At 40.6% G+C, this 15,650-nt stretch overlaps 1 pseudogene; it reads right to left on the bottom strand.

Annotated features, from left to right (window-relative positions):
* Positions 1–6,247: 6,247 nt before the first annotated feature.
* Positions 6,248–15,650, bottom strand: part of LOC127618558 (zinc finger protein 271-like) — a 53,393-nt pseudogene continuing 43,990 nt past the window's right edge.

Raw genomic sequence — 15,650 nt, 5'->3', positions numbered from 1 at the left:
CCAGATAATAGGCGGGCATTGTTCCAAAGAGGAGACTGGCGTGAGATTTTTTAACGTGACCTGTAATCTTTTCTGCATTGAACCACGCTTTTAAAGTGACTGAGATAATATTTCCGAACTTCTGACGTGAACTTCTTGAGCATACACCAGTGAAAGGCAGATCTTGAAGTCTGTGGGGAAGGACGCGTTCAGACTCAATGCTTCTCCAGGGTACTTTGGAGTGAGTGTCTACCCAAATACGCATGGCCCTAATTTGGAAAGCAAAGTAGTAAAGCAATAAATTAGGAAGTGCAAGACCGCCATGCATTTTTGCACGCTGTAGGGCTGAAAAGCTGACTCTAGGACGCTTACCACCCCAGATGAATTTAGAGATTATTGAATTCATTTCCTTCAAAAATTTGGGGGAGGAAAACACGGGAGCATGAAAAATAAAAAGTTAATTCTGGGCAAGATGTTCATTTTAACCGTGCTAATTCTGGCTTGCATTGACATTTTAACATTATCCCACCTCTGTATGTCATGCTTAATTTTCTGACTGATTTCAGAAAAATTTGTCTGGACAATCTTAGACAAAGAATCAGCTATTTTAATACCAAGGTAGGTGCATGAGTTAGCAAAGACAAGGCCACTAGGTAGGGGTACTGCTTTAGTAATACTATTAAGTGCCATTAAGGATGACTTATCCCAATTTATTTTATACCCAGACATAGTGCTAAAGGAGTTGAACAAACACAAAGCTTCCGGTAGGGAGGTATTTAAGTCTGAGAGATAAAGCATGATATCATCGGCATATAATGAGATGTGGTGATGTGAGGTATTAATGGCTAACGGTGTTATTGTTTGGCTTTGTCTAATAGCTTGTGCGAGAGGTTCTAGAGAGAGTGCAAATAAAATTGGTGACAGGGGACAACCTTGCCGACAACCTCTTTGAAGTGAGAAAGGTTGCGATTGGTAAAAACCTGTCAATACAGAAGCAGAGGGGCATTTATATAGCAGTCGTATAATATTTAGAAACTTGGGACCAAATCCAAAACGCTCTAGAACAGCCCACAAATAATCCCATTCAAGCCTGTCAAATGCTTTGAGAGCATCCAAAGAAAAAATGGCTGAGGTAGCATTAGTGGACTGAGCATAATCAATGATGTGTAATAGTCGGCGCATGTTGTCCGATGCTAAGCTGCCCTTCAAGAAGCCAGTCTGGTCATAATGAATCAGATTATCAATATATGGTTCCAATCTTAAAACCAATGCTTTGGCTAGGATCTTGACGTCAGCTGATATCAGGGATATTGGACGATAACTAGAACAACTTAGAGGATCTTTGCCTTTTTTAAGCAACAGGGTAATGATAGCAACATTTTGATCTCTATGAAGTGTACCATTATTAATGGCATAATTAATGGACTCCAGAAGTAGGGGGCCCACAATATCCCAGATGGCTAGATAAAACTCCGGAGGGATTCCATCTGGGCCGGAGATTTACCTCTCTGCAACAATTTAGCTGCATTATGGAGTTCCTCCAGTGTTATAGGAGCATCCAGTAATTCCTGAGCAGACATTGGTAAAGTGGGAAGATTCAGGTGACTGAGAAAATCGCTACATTCTCCTCTGTCGAAGCAGACCTCAGAAGAATACAACGTAGAATAGAATAATCTAAACTCATCATTAACAGCCTTTGGGCCCGTAGTAATTTCACCAGAGCCAGTTTTAATAACATCGATGCTGGCTTTAGATTCAGCACTCTTTAAGTTTCAGTGCGAGCAGTCTGCTAGGCCTATCTGCATTAAAATAGTATTTTTGCTTTGTTCTATGGATGATAAACTCAGCTTTGGATATAGATAGAGAAGTATATTCTGCTTTCAGTAAAGATAGCTCCTTGTTAAGCTTGTCGGAGAAGGTACAAGCCTGTTGATGTTCTAGATCATTAATCTTTTTTCTAACTCTTCAAACCGTTTATTCCTAGAGGTTTTGACTTTGGCAGAATATGAAATGCAATTACCCCTTAAAAAGCATTTTGTAACTTCCCATAGCGTCTGTGGATTATGGCAGTGGGAATTAATTTCCAAAAAATAATTAGTTCTTGTCTAAGTTGATCTAGGAAGGAAATATCATATAATAATGTAGAGTTAAAGCGCCATCTATTGACTTTGGAGATTTTAGCACCTATAGTGATGTTACAGATAACCGGTGAATGATCAGAGATCAAAATAGGCAAAATATCAATAGTACTGATGTGTTGGATTAGGGACGGGTCAATCAAAATATAGTCGATCCTAGAAAAAGATTTGTGGCGTGCAGAATAAAATGTATAAACTTTAGAATTACCGTTTTGAATACGCCATGGGTCTACAAGATTAAGCTCTCCGATTAAGTTATTTAGAGCTACTGACGAGGGTGTTACGATAGAGTCAGTGGAAGAGCGGTCTAACTCAGGGTGGACACAAGCATTGAAATCCGCGCCTAAAATAGTCTGATAATCATTAAAACTAATCAAAGTTCCAGAAATGTAATCCATAAATTGGCGGTCACATACATTCGGTGCGTATATAGATGTTAAAAGGATTTTAGTATGATTGATTCTAGTGGCAACATATACGAACCGCCCACAGTCATCTTTCCCTATTGAATCCACAGATACATTTAGGGATCTCTTATACAGGATTAAGACACCTTTAGATCTGTTAAGCGCACATGAGCATGCCAATATCTTATAATATTTATTTTGAAAGCGATGAGCATCTCCGTCTTTAAGATGGGTTTCTTGGATGAGCGCAATAGATATATCTTTCCGTCGTAAAAATTCCAAACAGCGAGTGCGCTTTATGGGTGAATTTAAACCCCTCACATTCCAACTTAGAATATTAAAAGCAGACATAACGTGTGAGATAGAATGACGAGTGAACTGTAGAGAAGCTCAGGCCTCGAAAACCATTTGGAAAAAATTGTACATTAAAATTAGTTGCTGCCGCGAACAAAACACCGACGAACGTGAACAAAACTATGTACATACACTTTGCAAGCCGCGAGGATATAACGGATCCCCTGGCTAGCGTAGGGCTATAGTTTACAAGAGCCGTGACTGCACAATTGCGGTAGGATCCCAACCACTACTAAGGAAATATTTTGTAGAAGAATAGGGAAGGAGTCAAGATAGTAATACAAATTGTGTAAAAAAAGAAAGAAAAAAATAAAAAAAAATAAAAGATAAATCATAGGATAAATTCCTATATAGTCTCGATCTGCTCAGAAAGTTAGAGGCCTAGAGAAATGAAATACAGTGGAGCCTACCTCAGTAACCAATAATGTCCATAACCTATTCTACCTATACAAAAACCAATCAACGAATAAGAAAAGTGTGATGAATGGCTTATAGAAGCATACAGTATGCTTGCTAATACGTTTTCCATACTAAATTACGGAATGCTCCATGTCCATGTCAGCACAGCGGCCCAGTTGAGGAGGCAATTCAACGGATGCTATAGCGATGTCATTCCCAGGCTGTGAAGACAGAAGATACTGCTCGGCCTCCAACGGCGAATGGAAGTGGTTTTGTCTCCCTGCATGAATGACCTTAAGTGTAGCCGGGAAGAGGAGAAACGATTGAAATCCGAGTGCATCCATCTTCTTGCGCACCTCAGTGAAAGCCTTCCTTTTCTTTGTAGTGTCTGCACTATAGTCCGGAAAGAAATGAAGGGGTTCATTGCCGAACTTGACTGGGTATACGGCCCTCGCTCCGTTGAGAATGGCTTGTCTATCGGAATAATCCAACAGTTTGAATATAACTGTGCGTGGGCGTTTAGACTGCTTGTCTGAGTAGATGCGGTGTGCACGTTCGATTTTAATTTCTCTGTTCGCGATGGAAGGTATCCATTTGGGCAGGTTCGCCTTTAAAAAGGCGATACAATCATCTCCCTCAGCGCCTTCTCTGAGGCCGACTAGCCGTATGTTAGATCTTCTACTGCGGTCTTCTATGTCAGCGATCTTTGTTGTAATGTCGTCAAATTTAGATTTCAGATCGCTAGTCTGATCCCTATTTTTGCGAACAGCCGCCTGCATAGTGTCGTATCTGGATTGGAGCAGAGAGACCGATTTCCCCATTTGCTCGATCTTCCCGGTTATAGCGTTGACTGCTTTATTTGCATTTTCAATTTCACATTTCAGATCTAAAATCTGAGGCGTCAGCACATCATCTATAGCGGATTTGATAGCGACAGTGACAATTCTGTCTAAATCAGTACTTTGTTCAGCTCAAGGCTTGTTTCACTCCGGTCAAAATGGCGCCATCCAAATCAGCTCGGGAGATAGTGTTGGTAGACTCCCTGAATTTCTTCTTGATGGGAGAGGTAGCCTCCTCCCTAGTATGAACAAGCGTGGCTTGTGTCGACATTTTCGACGATTTTACGTAATTTAGCATTTAATTTCCCTTCAAAGACCTGAAAAAATGCAAGTGGTGTGGAGAGTGACTTTTCAGAGCTGCGCCACCATTGATGCGTCACGTGCCTCCGGACACTCCCTGTTTGATGAAAACATGAACAAATAGTTTAAACAGTTTTTATCCAAAAGCAATAGCAGCACTTAACACTACTTGAATGCATTATTAAGGAGATGTATCGTGGAGTGAACTGTTGGGTATGTGTTGTATGATGTTTTCATTTCCTTTAGAATTTCTTTTTTAATGCATTTTTTAGAGCTACTTTTAGAGGCTCTTTTATATTTATATACCTGTTGCACTTTATTTGATGTTGCACTGATCAGATTGCATCCAATTTCATTGTACGTGTACAATGACATTAAAGATTTAAAAAATAGATGGCATCATGAGGAAGGAAAATTATGTGGATATATTGAAGCAACATATCAAGACATCAGCCAGGAAGTTGAAGCTGGGTCGCAAATGGGTCTTCCAAATGGACAATAACCCCAAGCATACCTCCAAAGTAGTGGAAAAATGGCTTAAGCACAACAAAGTAAGTCAAGGTGTTGGAGTGGCCGTCACAAAGCCCTGACCTCAATCCAATAGAATGTTTTTGGGCAGATCTGAAAAAGTGTGTGTGAGCAAGGATGCCTACAAACCTGACTCAGTTACACCAGTTCTGTCTGGAGGAATGGACCAAAATTCCAGCAACTTATTGGGAGAAGCTTGTGGAAGGATACCCAAAACATTTGACCCAAGTTAAACCATTTAAAGGCAATGCTACCAAATACTAACAAAGTGTATGTAAACTTCTGACCCACTGGGAATGTGATGAAATAAATCACTCTCTCTACTATTATTCTCACATTTCAAATGCTTAAAATAAAGCAGTGTCCTAACTTACCTAAGAAAGGGAATGTTTTCTAAGATTAAATGTCAGGAATTGTGAAAAACTGAGTTTAAATATATTTGGCCAAAGTGTATGTAAACTTCTGACTTCAACTGTATGTATAAATTTGTTTTAAAATCTGGCGATGACCGTCATCTAAGTTACAATAATGAACAATCACAATCTGTTTTAACTAGTGACACACAAATGATAGCATTGTTCTTGTACATACTGAATACCTTCAACTTTTCAAAGTGTAGGTTGGAAAAAAGTATGTAAACCCCAAGAATAATGATGTCAACAAAAGCTAATTAGACTTAGATAAATGTTCTATAAATTCCGATGATTTAGTACCATGGCTACTCTCCCTAGAAGTGGCCGTCCAGCCAAGATTACTCAAAGGGCACACTGCAGAATGCTCAGTGAGGTACAAAAGAACCCTAGAGTGACAGCTAATGACATCAAGGAATCATTGGAACTGGTTAGCATCTCTGTTCATGAGTCTTCTATATGGAAAACATTAAACAGGCATGTCCATGGCAGGACATCATGAAGGAAGCTGCTGCGTTCCAACAAAAACATTGCTGCAGATCTGAAGTTTGCCAAAGACCACCGTGACACACCACAATGCTACTGGGAAAATGTTTTGTTGACTAATGAAACTAAGGTTGAATTGTTTGGAAAGAACACACAGCACTACATATGGCATAAAAAGGGCACCACATAAAAAAATTAAACAGCCCAACGGTGAAGTACGGTGGAGGGAACATCATGATTTGGGGGCTGCTTTGATGCTTTGGGGCCTGGACCACTTGCCATCAGAGGGGAAAATTAATTCCCAAGTTTATCAAGATATCCTACAAGATAATGTCAGGGTGACTGTGTGCCAGTTGAAGATCAGAAGTTGGGTGTAATGATGAGTCAATGGAGTTGAGATCCATGTGCAGTTTTAATAACAATAAACGTAGTAATACAGACAGGCAGGGGTCAATCATCAGCAAAAGTAATACCCAAGGCAATCTAGAGAGGTAGTCAATAAACAAGCATGAGATCATGGCAGGCAGCAGACAATCACGTTATATCCAGGTAATCTGGTAACAGTAGGCAGACAGCAACGGGTCAAAACAGGTTAAACAGTCCAGGATCATACACAAGCAAGGCAGTAAACTCAGATAATGCTCGGAAATGTCAGCCAGGGCAAAACAAGACTTTGCAATGACAGAGAGTGAAAGTGTGTCTTAAATAGCTGAGTAAATGAGAAACAGGTGAGCAGGTAATCTGTGCCAGGTACAGGAATTATGTAAACTGGAGTTTAAAGAGTTAATGTCAATATGCAGGTGATGGCACCCTCTGGTGTTGTGTGGAAGGAATTACAGAGGCCGGATTTGTGACATTGGGTGATGCAGCAGGACAATAACCATAAACATTGAAGTAAATCCACTACAGAATGGCTTCAAAAAAAGAAAATCCTCCTTTTGGAGTGGCCCAGTCAGAGCCCAGACCTTAACCCAATAGAGATGCTGTGAAATGACCTCAAGAGAGCCGTTCACTCCAGACATCCTAAGAATATGGCTGAGCTAAAGCAGTTCTTTAAGGAAAAATTGTCCAAAATTTCAATGTCTAATCTGCAGCTACCAGAAACACTTGGTTGAGGTTATTGCTGCTATATGAGGATCGGTCTATTTGGGCAATACTTTTTGAAATGTCTAGATTACTTGCTTTGATGAAACTTTTATCAATGAATCGCAGTAGTACGGTTTTCGCCAGTATGAATTCTCTCGTGTGTTTTCAGGTGTTGTGATTGAGTGAAACTCTTTTCACAGTGTGAGCACTTGTAAGGTTTTTCTCCAGTATGAATTCTCTCATGTGTTTTCAGATTGCATGACAGAGTGAAACTCTTTCCACAGTGTGTGCACTTGTAAGGTTTTTCTCCAGTATGAATTCTCTCGTGTTTTTTCAGGTGTTGTGAATGAGTGAAACTCTTTTCACAGTGTGAGCACTTGTAAGGTTTTTTTCCAGTATGAATATTCTTGTGTGTTTTCAGGTTATATGACTGAGTGAAACTCTTTTCACAGTGTGAGCACTTGTAAGGTTTCTCTCCAGTATGAATTCTCTCGTGTATTTTCAGGTATTGTGACTGAGCGAAACTCTTTTCACAGTATGAGCACTTGTAAGGTTTTTCTCCAGTATGGATTCTTTGGTGCTGTTTCATGCTGCCGACTGTAGTAAAGATCTTCCCACATTCAATGCACATATGAACTCCAGCAAAGGTATGAATTTTCTGGTGCTCTTTCAAATTGGACAGGTGTGCAAAACATTTCCCACAAATAGAACACTTGTAAGGCTTCTCATTTGTGTGCATTTTCATGTGTTTTCTTAGGTCTGAATCCTCAACAAATGCTTTACAACAGTTATCATATTCAAATGGCTTTTCTCTGCTACCGTGATGTCGGACATGCTTTTTGAGAGAAACTGCAAATGCAAAACATTTTCCACACTGATGGCACATGAAAGGCTTTTTTCCTATGTGAATTCTCATGTGTACATCAAGTTTTGCTTGCAGAATGAAACCTTTCCCACACAGATGGCACGTGAAAGGTCTCTCTCCTGCGTGAATTCTCATGTGTACATTAAGGTTGCTTTTCATGGTGAAACCTTTTCCACACTGATGGCATTTGTAAGGCTTCTCTCCTGTGTGAATTCTCATATGTACATTAAGGTTGCTTTTCATGGTAAAACCTTTTCCACACTGATGGCATGTGCAAGGCTTCTCTCCTGTGTGAATTTTCATGTGTACATTAAGATTTTTTTTACATGCGAAATTCTTTTCACACTGAGAGCAAGTAAGAGATTTCTTTGCTGCACTTCTTTGAGGATTTTTTGGTGAGAAATTATTTTCAGTCTTTGAGCAACTCAAAGATTTTTCTCCAGTTGTGAAATCGTGATGTTTCTTCTCTGCTTCATTCAGCTCTTGATGTTCCTCTTTCACGTCCATCAGCTCTACAATGAACAAAGTAAATTAACAAAAATCAGTTCAAGAGGGACAAATGTATTTATTTGTGCTGTGCAAGGGCCATAGATTCATACTAGGGGTGTCAATTAGCTAAAAATAAAATGTTTATATCAAAATTACATGACATGCCCAGTGGCCTGTTGCACAAAGCTAGTTGAAGAAACTCAGATTTTCAGAGTAAGTTTCAGGTTGAGAAAACCAGATGGAGCCAAACCGGTTCAGATCGGGTTCAGCGATGTCAAGAAGCTCGGCACAAATGTTCTGTCAACTCTGTTAACCCTGAAGCTTGTGCACATGATGAGTTGAGCCCCGAAGGTTTATATGCTCTGAACTAGCAAGGTGTTGGGTATAGGCAAGAGTTAAATAAATGTTGGTTATTCAAATTAAATGTTAGTAACCTTGAACAATCTATCAATGTACGAAATCTAAGAATCAAACTTACTCAGACTGACAAGAACTTCTGCAGTAGTTCTAACTACATCATACCATATACAAGATGAACGAACCATCAATGTATAAATTAAACAAACAGTTCAAACTCTTTCTTTTCCGCGCATTATTTTTAATATATCCATGTAAATGGTTACAGACAAATCATACAAAACAGTCTAAACGCTCACAGAAACTTTAACTGTTCTGTGTGGCCTGTACTGGACTAGGAAACGGATGACATGAGCTCCACTGACACATCTTCTCCCTATTGGTTGTCACTGCAAAAATACTGTCAAAATTTGAATAAAGCTGAACACGCCCTCACTTGGTCGTCAGAGGTAGTTGTCGCTCGTGTCACTGGAAACCGCCAGATCTCATTAAAAATGAATGATATGAAGTCTTTGGCTTTGTCGCTGCATGTGTGTACAGAGCTTAAGATAGTTCAGAGCAAAGAGTTTAAAGCAGAAGCCAAACCTTCAACAGCTAGACAGCCCATACATTATTAATAGAACTGACGAAGATGATGTTCCATGATGAAATTGGATCAGATTTCAATCCAAGATGATGGCGCGGTAGCACGCTGCGGCCACTCTGGATCTAAAATGGTGCTATTTTTGTTACTTAGCCAGACTTTTACGGCACATGGACATCGGAGCAACCGGTGTTAGTGTTTACCATTGCCAGAGACTGCTCAAATATAAGACTCATGCAACAACCAAGCTGCATGATGATCTGCAGGAGAAGCTATGCGACCTCGGCTTGCAGCGGAGACCAGGCCTCCAGTCCTCCTGATGCCGGTGGCCGGGCGAGAGGACGTCGTAAGCGGTGTGCGAGGAAGCAAAAGCGTGGCAAGAGGGCGGGGATCCATGCTAGGCTAAAAACAAACCCTAGCTGGCCGGTTCTCCCGTCTGTCCTGCTCTCAAATGTTTGCTCCCTGGACAATAAACTGGACTACATCCGACAACATCAGACTACGCAGCGTGAGTTTAGAGACTGCTGCGTCTTTGTTTTCACCGAGATGTGGCTCAGCGACAGAGAGGGGCGAACATGCTTGATCTTGTTTACACAAACATCCCAGGCGGATACCGGGTGGAGCCCCGCCCCCACCTCGGCTACTCAGACCACATCTCGGTTATTTTAATCCAAGCATACAGACTGCTTCAGAAGCAGGTGAAAACCTGGCCAGCAGGAGCCAGCTCTGCTTTTCAGGTCTGTTTTGAGTGTACAGACTGGCACATGTTCAGGGAGGCTGCAAAATATGGCGACTCTACCAACTTGGCGGAATACACAGCATCAGTGATCAGCTACATCAGCAAGTGCATTGATGATGTCACTTTCTCCAAGACCATCACCAGGCGCAGAATGACGTGGTGGCAAGGAAGACCATCCCTCCTCCCAACGACCAGGTGCTCTGTCTTACCACGGCTGATGTGAGGAAAACTCTACGTTGAGTCAACCCATGGAAAGCTGCTGGACCATACAACACTCCTGGCAGAGTGCTCAGAGGATATGCAGACCAGCTGGCAGATGTTCTTACATCTGTCATTGTAACAGCGCTGTCGTTCCAATGTGCTTCAAGGCCACCACCATCGTCCCCATGCCAAATAAGTCTTCAGTGTCTTGACTCATCGACTACTGTCCTGTCACACTCACACCCATCATTATGAAGTGCTTCGAGGGGCTCATATGTGCAGCAATGCACAGCTCGAACCACATCATCAAGTTCGCCGATGACATGACCGTGGTGGGTCTCATCAGCAAGAAAGACAAGTCAGCATACAGAGAGGAGGTGCAGCAGCTAACGGACTGGTGTAGAGCCAACAACCTGTCTCTGAATATGGACAAAACAAAAGAGGTGTTAGTTGACTTTGAGAGCACAGAGGGACCACTCTGCTGAACATCAACGGCTCCTCTGTGGAGGTCGTCAAGAGCACCAAATTCCTTGGTGTTCACCTGGCGGAGAACCTCACCTGGTCCCTCAACACCAGCTCTATCACCAAGAAAGCCCACCAGCGTCTCTACTTTCTTCAAAGGCTGAGAAAAGCACATCTCCCGCCCCCCATCCTCACTACATTCTATAGAGGGCCTATTGAGAGCATCCAGAACAGCTGCATCACTGCCTAGTTTGGGACTTGCATCATTTCGGACCGCAAAGCCCTGCAGAGGATAGTGAGGACTGTACTAACACTGTATATGGTTGAACTGCAATAAAAACCACTTGACTTGAAAACTTTCAAAAGATTAACATACTGTATATTGCATTATTGTGGCAGATGAGTAAAGCATTGATCAGACAATACAAAGTGTCAATATGTTGTTTGTTTTATTCCCATTTCATTGAAAAAGCCTACAGTTTACAGCAGGGCTGGGTATTGATACAGATTTCCCGATTAGATTCTGATTCAATATGGATACATTTCTGTTACAATGTCCATTTTGCTTATATATGAAGGAAATTCTCTCTCAGCTAAATTTAAAGGAACCTTCTAGATAAACCTTGTAGGAACAACTCAAAAATATTAATTTTACAAATTAGATTTTATCATTAGATTTTCAGCAAATTGGTCACATTTAAGCTTTCCAATAATGTTCAAATCCAGTCTATTCCATCAATGAATGTCTTGAAATTGCATATATTATGTTGCATTTAACTTTTTGTTACATGTTTATAGTTTTTCTTTACTTGTACCATTTACAAGTATTTACATTGAAATGTAGAACACGTGCTAAATCTGTTTTGTTTTTCTTCAGACTTGTGAGACTTCAACAGTGCTTATTTCATTTTGAGTTTGACATTCATAACTTGGACTTGTGTAAGATTAATACTATAATTCGCGCTGTCATGATTTTAAAATGTAAATGTATTTATTTTTTAATTTTATGGCTTCACAATTATTTTGCCATACTTCTTCAGGTACGTGTACTCCATACACATTCAGTAATTTAATACAAATACATATTAACTTGGAATTATATAATAAAATAATCTTTTAGGTCAACATTAGTCTTGGTCCATTTTACATTTAAACTGTTCATTTTGGAACGCAGTCATCCTGAATAGCTATTAGGGGTGTAATGGTTCTCAGCAAAAAATCGAACCGTACGGTTCACCAACCACAGTTTGGCAAGCACTGGCATCACGGTCAGGGACTAGGCCATAGCGGAGCCGAAATTGCACACACACAATCCCTTCCATTTTTAAGACGACACTCTGATTTTAAGTCTAAAATGCACTTTATGTTGATGCATATAGCATTAAAGTCCAGTTATACATTTTAAATCTTGATTATTTTATATGAAAATTAACCATGCTTTTACTTTAATAATATTGTAGTAACCATGAACCAGAAGCAACCATTTGAGCAGAAGACAACATTTAGATACAATTAACCATGGTTTAACAGTAATACTGTAGTTTCTATATAGTGACCATGATTTTACTATATATTGTAAGCATATCAGTAACCATGTTAATATGTGGTTACTATGATTTTACAACAAATGCCAAGGTAAAACTATGGTTACTGTTGTAAACCCATGATTTTTATTAAGCGCAAACCTGTTGAAGTGTTTACCAAATAGAGTATTCTTTGGATTTGGCAGTAATATACTGAAACCATGACCTTAAAACAAAATACAAACCGAACCGTGAGAAATTAGAAATGTTACACACCTAATTGCTATTATTATATTATATAATATTAAGGATAGGGCGATATATCGAATTTCGATATCGAATTAATTTGATACAGAATGCTTAATATTTATATTTTGGTGTCACATTTGCTGGGCTGATTTCAGTTCCACTCTATGCCAATCTGCACTAGGGCTGTTGTGGTGGCAATTTTTTACCACCTATCAAAAGCAACAACATGTACAGTGGGTACGGAAAGTATTCAGACCCCCTTAAATTTTTCACTCTTTTTTATATTGCAGCCATTTGCTAAAATCATTTAAGTTCATTTTTTTCCCTCATTATTGTACACACAGCACCCCATATTGACAGAAAACACAGAATTGTTGACATTTTTGCACATTTATTAAAAAAGAAAAACTGAAATATCACATGGTCCTAAGTATTCAGTGTCTTAGCTGTGACACTCATATATTTAACTCAGGTGCTGTCCATTTCTTCTGATCATCCTTGAGATGGTTCTACACCTTCAATTGAGTCCAGCTGTGTTTGATTATACTGATTGGACTTGATTAGGAAAGCCACACACCTGTCTATATAAGACCTTACAGCTCACAGTGCATGTCAGAGCAAATGAGAATCATGAGGTCAAAGGAACTGCCTGAAGAGCTCAGAGACAGAATTGTGGCAAGGCACAGATCTGGCCAAGGTTACAAAAAAATTCTGCTGCCCTTAAGGTTCATAAGAGCACAGTGGCCTCCATAATCCTTAAATGGAAGACGTCTGGGACGACCAGAACCCTCCCTAGAGCTGGCCGTCCGGCCAAACTGAGCTATCGGGGGAGAAGAGCCTTGGTGAGAGAGGTAAAGAAGAACCCAAAGATCACTGTGGCTGAGCTCCAGAGATGCAGTCGGGAGATGGGAGAAAGTTGTAGTATGTCAACCATCCACCAGTCGGGGCTTTATGGCAGAGTAGCCCGACGGAAGCCTCTCCTCAGTGCAAGACACATGAAAGCCCGCATGGAGTTTGCTAAAAAACACCTGAAGGACTCCAAGATGGTGATAAATAAGATTCTCTGGTCTGAAGAGACCAAGATAGAACTTTTTGGCCTTAATTCTAAGCGGTATGTGTGGAGAAAACCAGGCACTGCTCATCACCTGTCCAATACAGTCTCAACAGTGAAGCATGGTGGTGGCAGCATCATGCTGTGGGGGTGTTTTTCAGCTGCAGGGACAGGTTGCAATCGAGGGAAAGATGAATGCGGCCAAGTACAGGGATATCCTTCTCCAGAGTGCTCTGGACCTCAGACTGGGCCGAAGGTTCACCTTCCAACAAGACAATGACCCTAAGCACACCGCTAAAATAATGAAGGAGTGGCTTCACAACAACTCTGTGACTGTTCTTGAATGGCCCAGCCAGAGCCCTGACTTAAACCCAATTGAGCATCTCTGGAGAGACCTGAAAATGGCTGTCCACCAACGTTTACCATCCAACCTGACAGAACTGGAGAGGATCTGCGAGGAGGAATGGCAGAGGATATCCAAATCCAGATGTGAAAAACTTGTTTCAACTTTCCCAAAAAGACTCATGGCTGTATTAGATCAAAAGGGTGCTTCTACTAAATACTGAACAAAGGGTCTGAATACTTAGGATCATGTGATATTTCAGTTTTTCTTTTTTAATAAATGTGCAAAAATGTCAACAATTCTGTGTTTTTCTGTCAATATTGGGTGCTGTGTGTACAATAATGAGGAAAAAAATGAACTTAAATGATTTTAGCAAATGGCTGCAATATAACAAAGAGTGAAAAATTCACTTTCCGTACCCACTGTACGCTAGATCCAATTCTTACTAAGCTCCTTAAAGAGGTGTTTTACTATAAGGTGTTTTTTTTCAGATTTTCTCCCCTTTTCTCCCAATTTGGCATGCCCAATTCCCAATGCGCTCTAGGTCTTCTTGGTGGCATAGTGATTCGCCTCAATCTGGGTGGTGGAGGACGAACCTCAGTTGCCTACATGTCTGAGATGGTCAATCCAAGCATTTTATCACATGGCTTGTTGAGCATGTTACCACGGAGACTTAGCACGTGTGGAGGCTTCATGCTATTCATCCACGCACAATTCACCACGCGCCCCACCGAGAGCAAGAACCACAATATAGAAACCATGAGGAGGTTAACCCAACATGACCATACCCACCCTCGCAACCGTAACAACTGGTTGCTTAGGAAGACTGACTGGAGTCTAACTTGAGACTACAGTTGAGGTAGTCATTGTCTTTATTTGCTGAGCTACCCAGGCCCCCTCAGAACCTCTTCTTAATATTTTAATTCCTCGTTATCTTTAGGGCATGTCCAAGAAACTTTAAGCTGGCAGTTATCAAATCCCTTATCAACTGGTCAGGAAATGAACAAGAATTGAACAAATAAAGTGACTATGTATGGGATAGTTGTTCCCATTTTATTTCTTTAAATGTTTAAGCCTTGTAGGTAAACTTGCGGACCGCTTTTTACAGAAAGAAGAGTCAATGTTTATCCACTCAATGTTGATGTCTTCAAAAAATTTGATGAGTAGTTGAAAAAAAAATTCCAATTCAAATCTGGACTCTGACCAGATTGATCATGAGCCTTATGGGCTTGTTCTCAAGCCACATCTTGGTGGTCTTTGCAGTGTGGGCAGGAGCATTGTCTTGTTGGAAAATAACATCTGATATATTCTCTTAATAGCTGCCTTTCGGGTTTTGTAAACTTCAGAATAGCTACATTTGGTCTGACACAGACCAGCTATGTGGTTTCTGACATCAACCTGCATGATATTTTGCATTTTTGTGGAGCAGATTTTCTCACTCTTTTACCATGGGACACACAACACTGCATATTGAAAATATCTCACTGCTCTTTCACTCCTGGTTCCATTGATGAGCTTGTTATCAGGTCTTTGATAGACTGCATCAGGTATGGCAGATCACCATCTAATGACTAATCTACAATAGCAAATGCATGATCACCCTTCAATTTGAAGTGACAAGGAACTTTCAGTAGAAGTTGGTCAGCTGACCAAAGTGCTCTAGAAGGAGAATAAGGGACAAGAAGGTCACAGAGATAGAGGTGCGAGACCAGATAGAGCTTTATATACATAGAGCATAATTTTAAAACCTATCCTCCATTTTATGGAGAGCCAGTGAAGGGATGCCAATACTGGGTAATGTGGTCAGACTTTCTAGACCCTGCAAAGAGACTAGCGGCCGCATTCTGGACAAACTGCAAACA

The sequence above is a fragment of the Xyrauchen texanus genome, chromosome 25 (assembly GCF_025860055.1).
Source record: "Xyrauchen texanus isolate HMW12.3.18 chromosome 25, RBS_HiC_50CHRs, whole genome shotgun sequence".
NCBI lineage: Eukaryota > Metazoa > Chordata > Actinopteri > Cypriniformes > Catostomidae > Xyrauchen > Xyrauchen texanus.
Note: the sequence above shows the minus strand (reverse complement) of the source record. Positions and strands in the feature narration are given on the sequence as shown.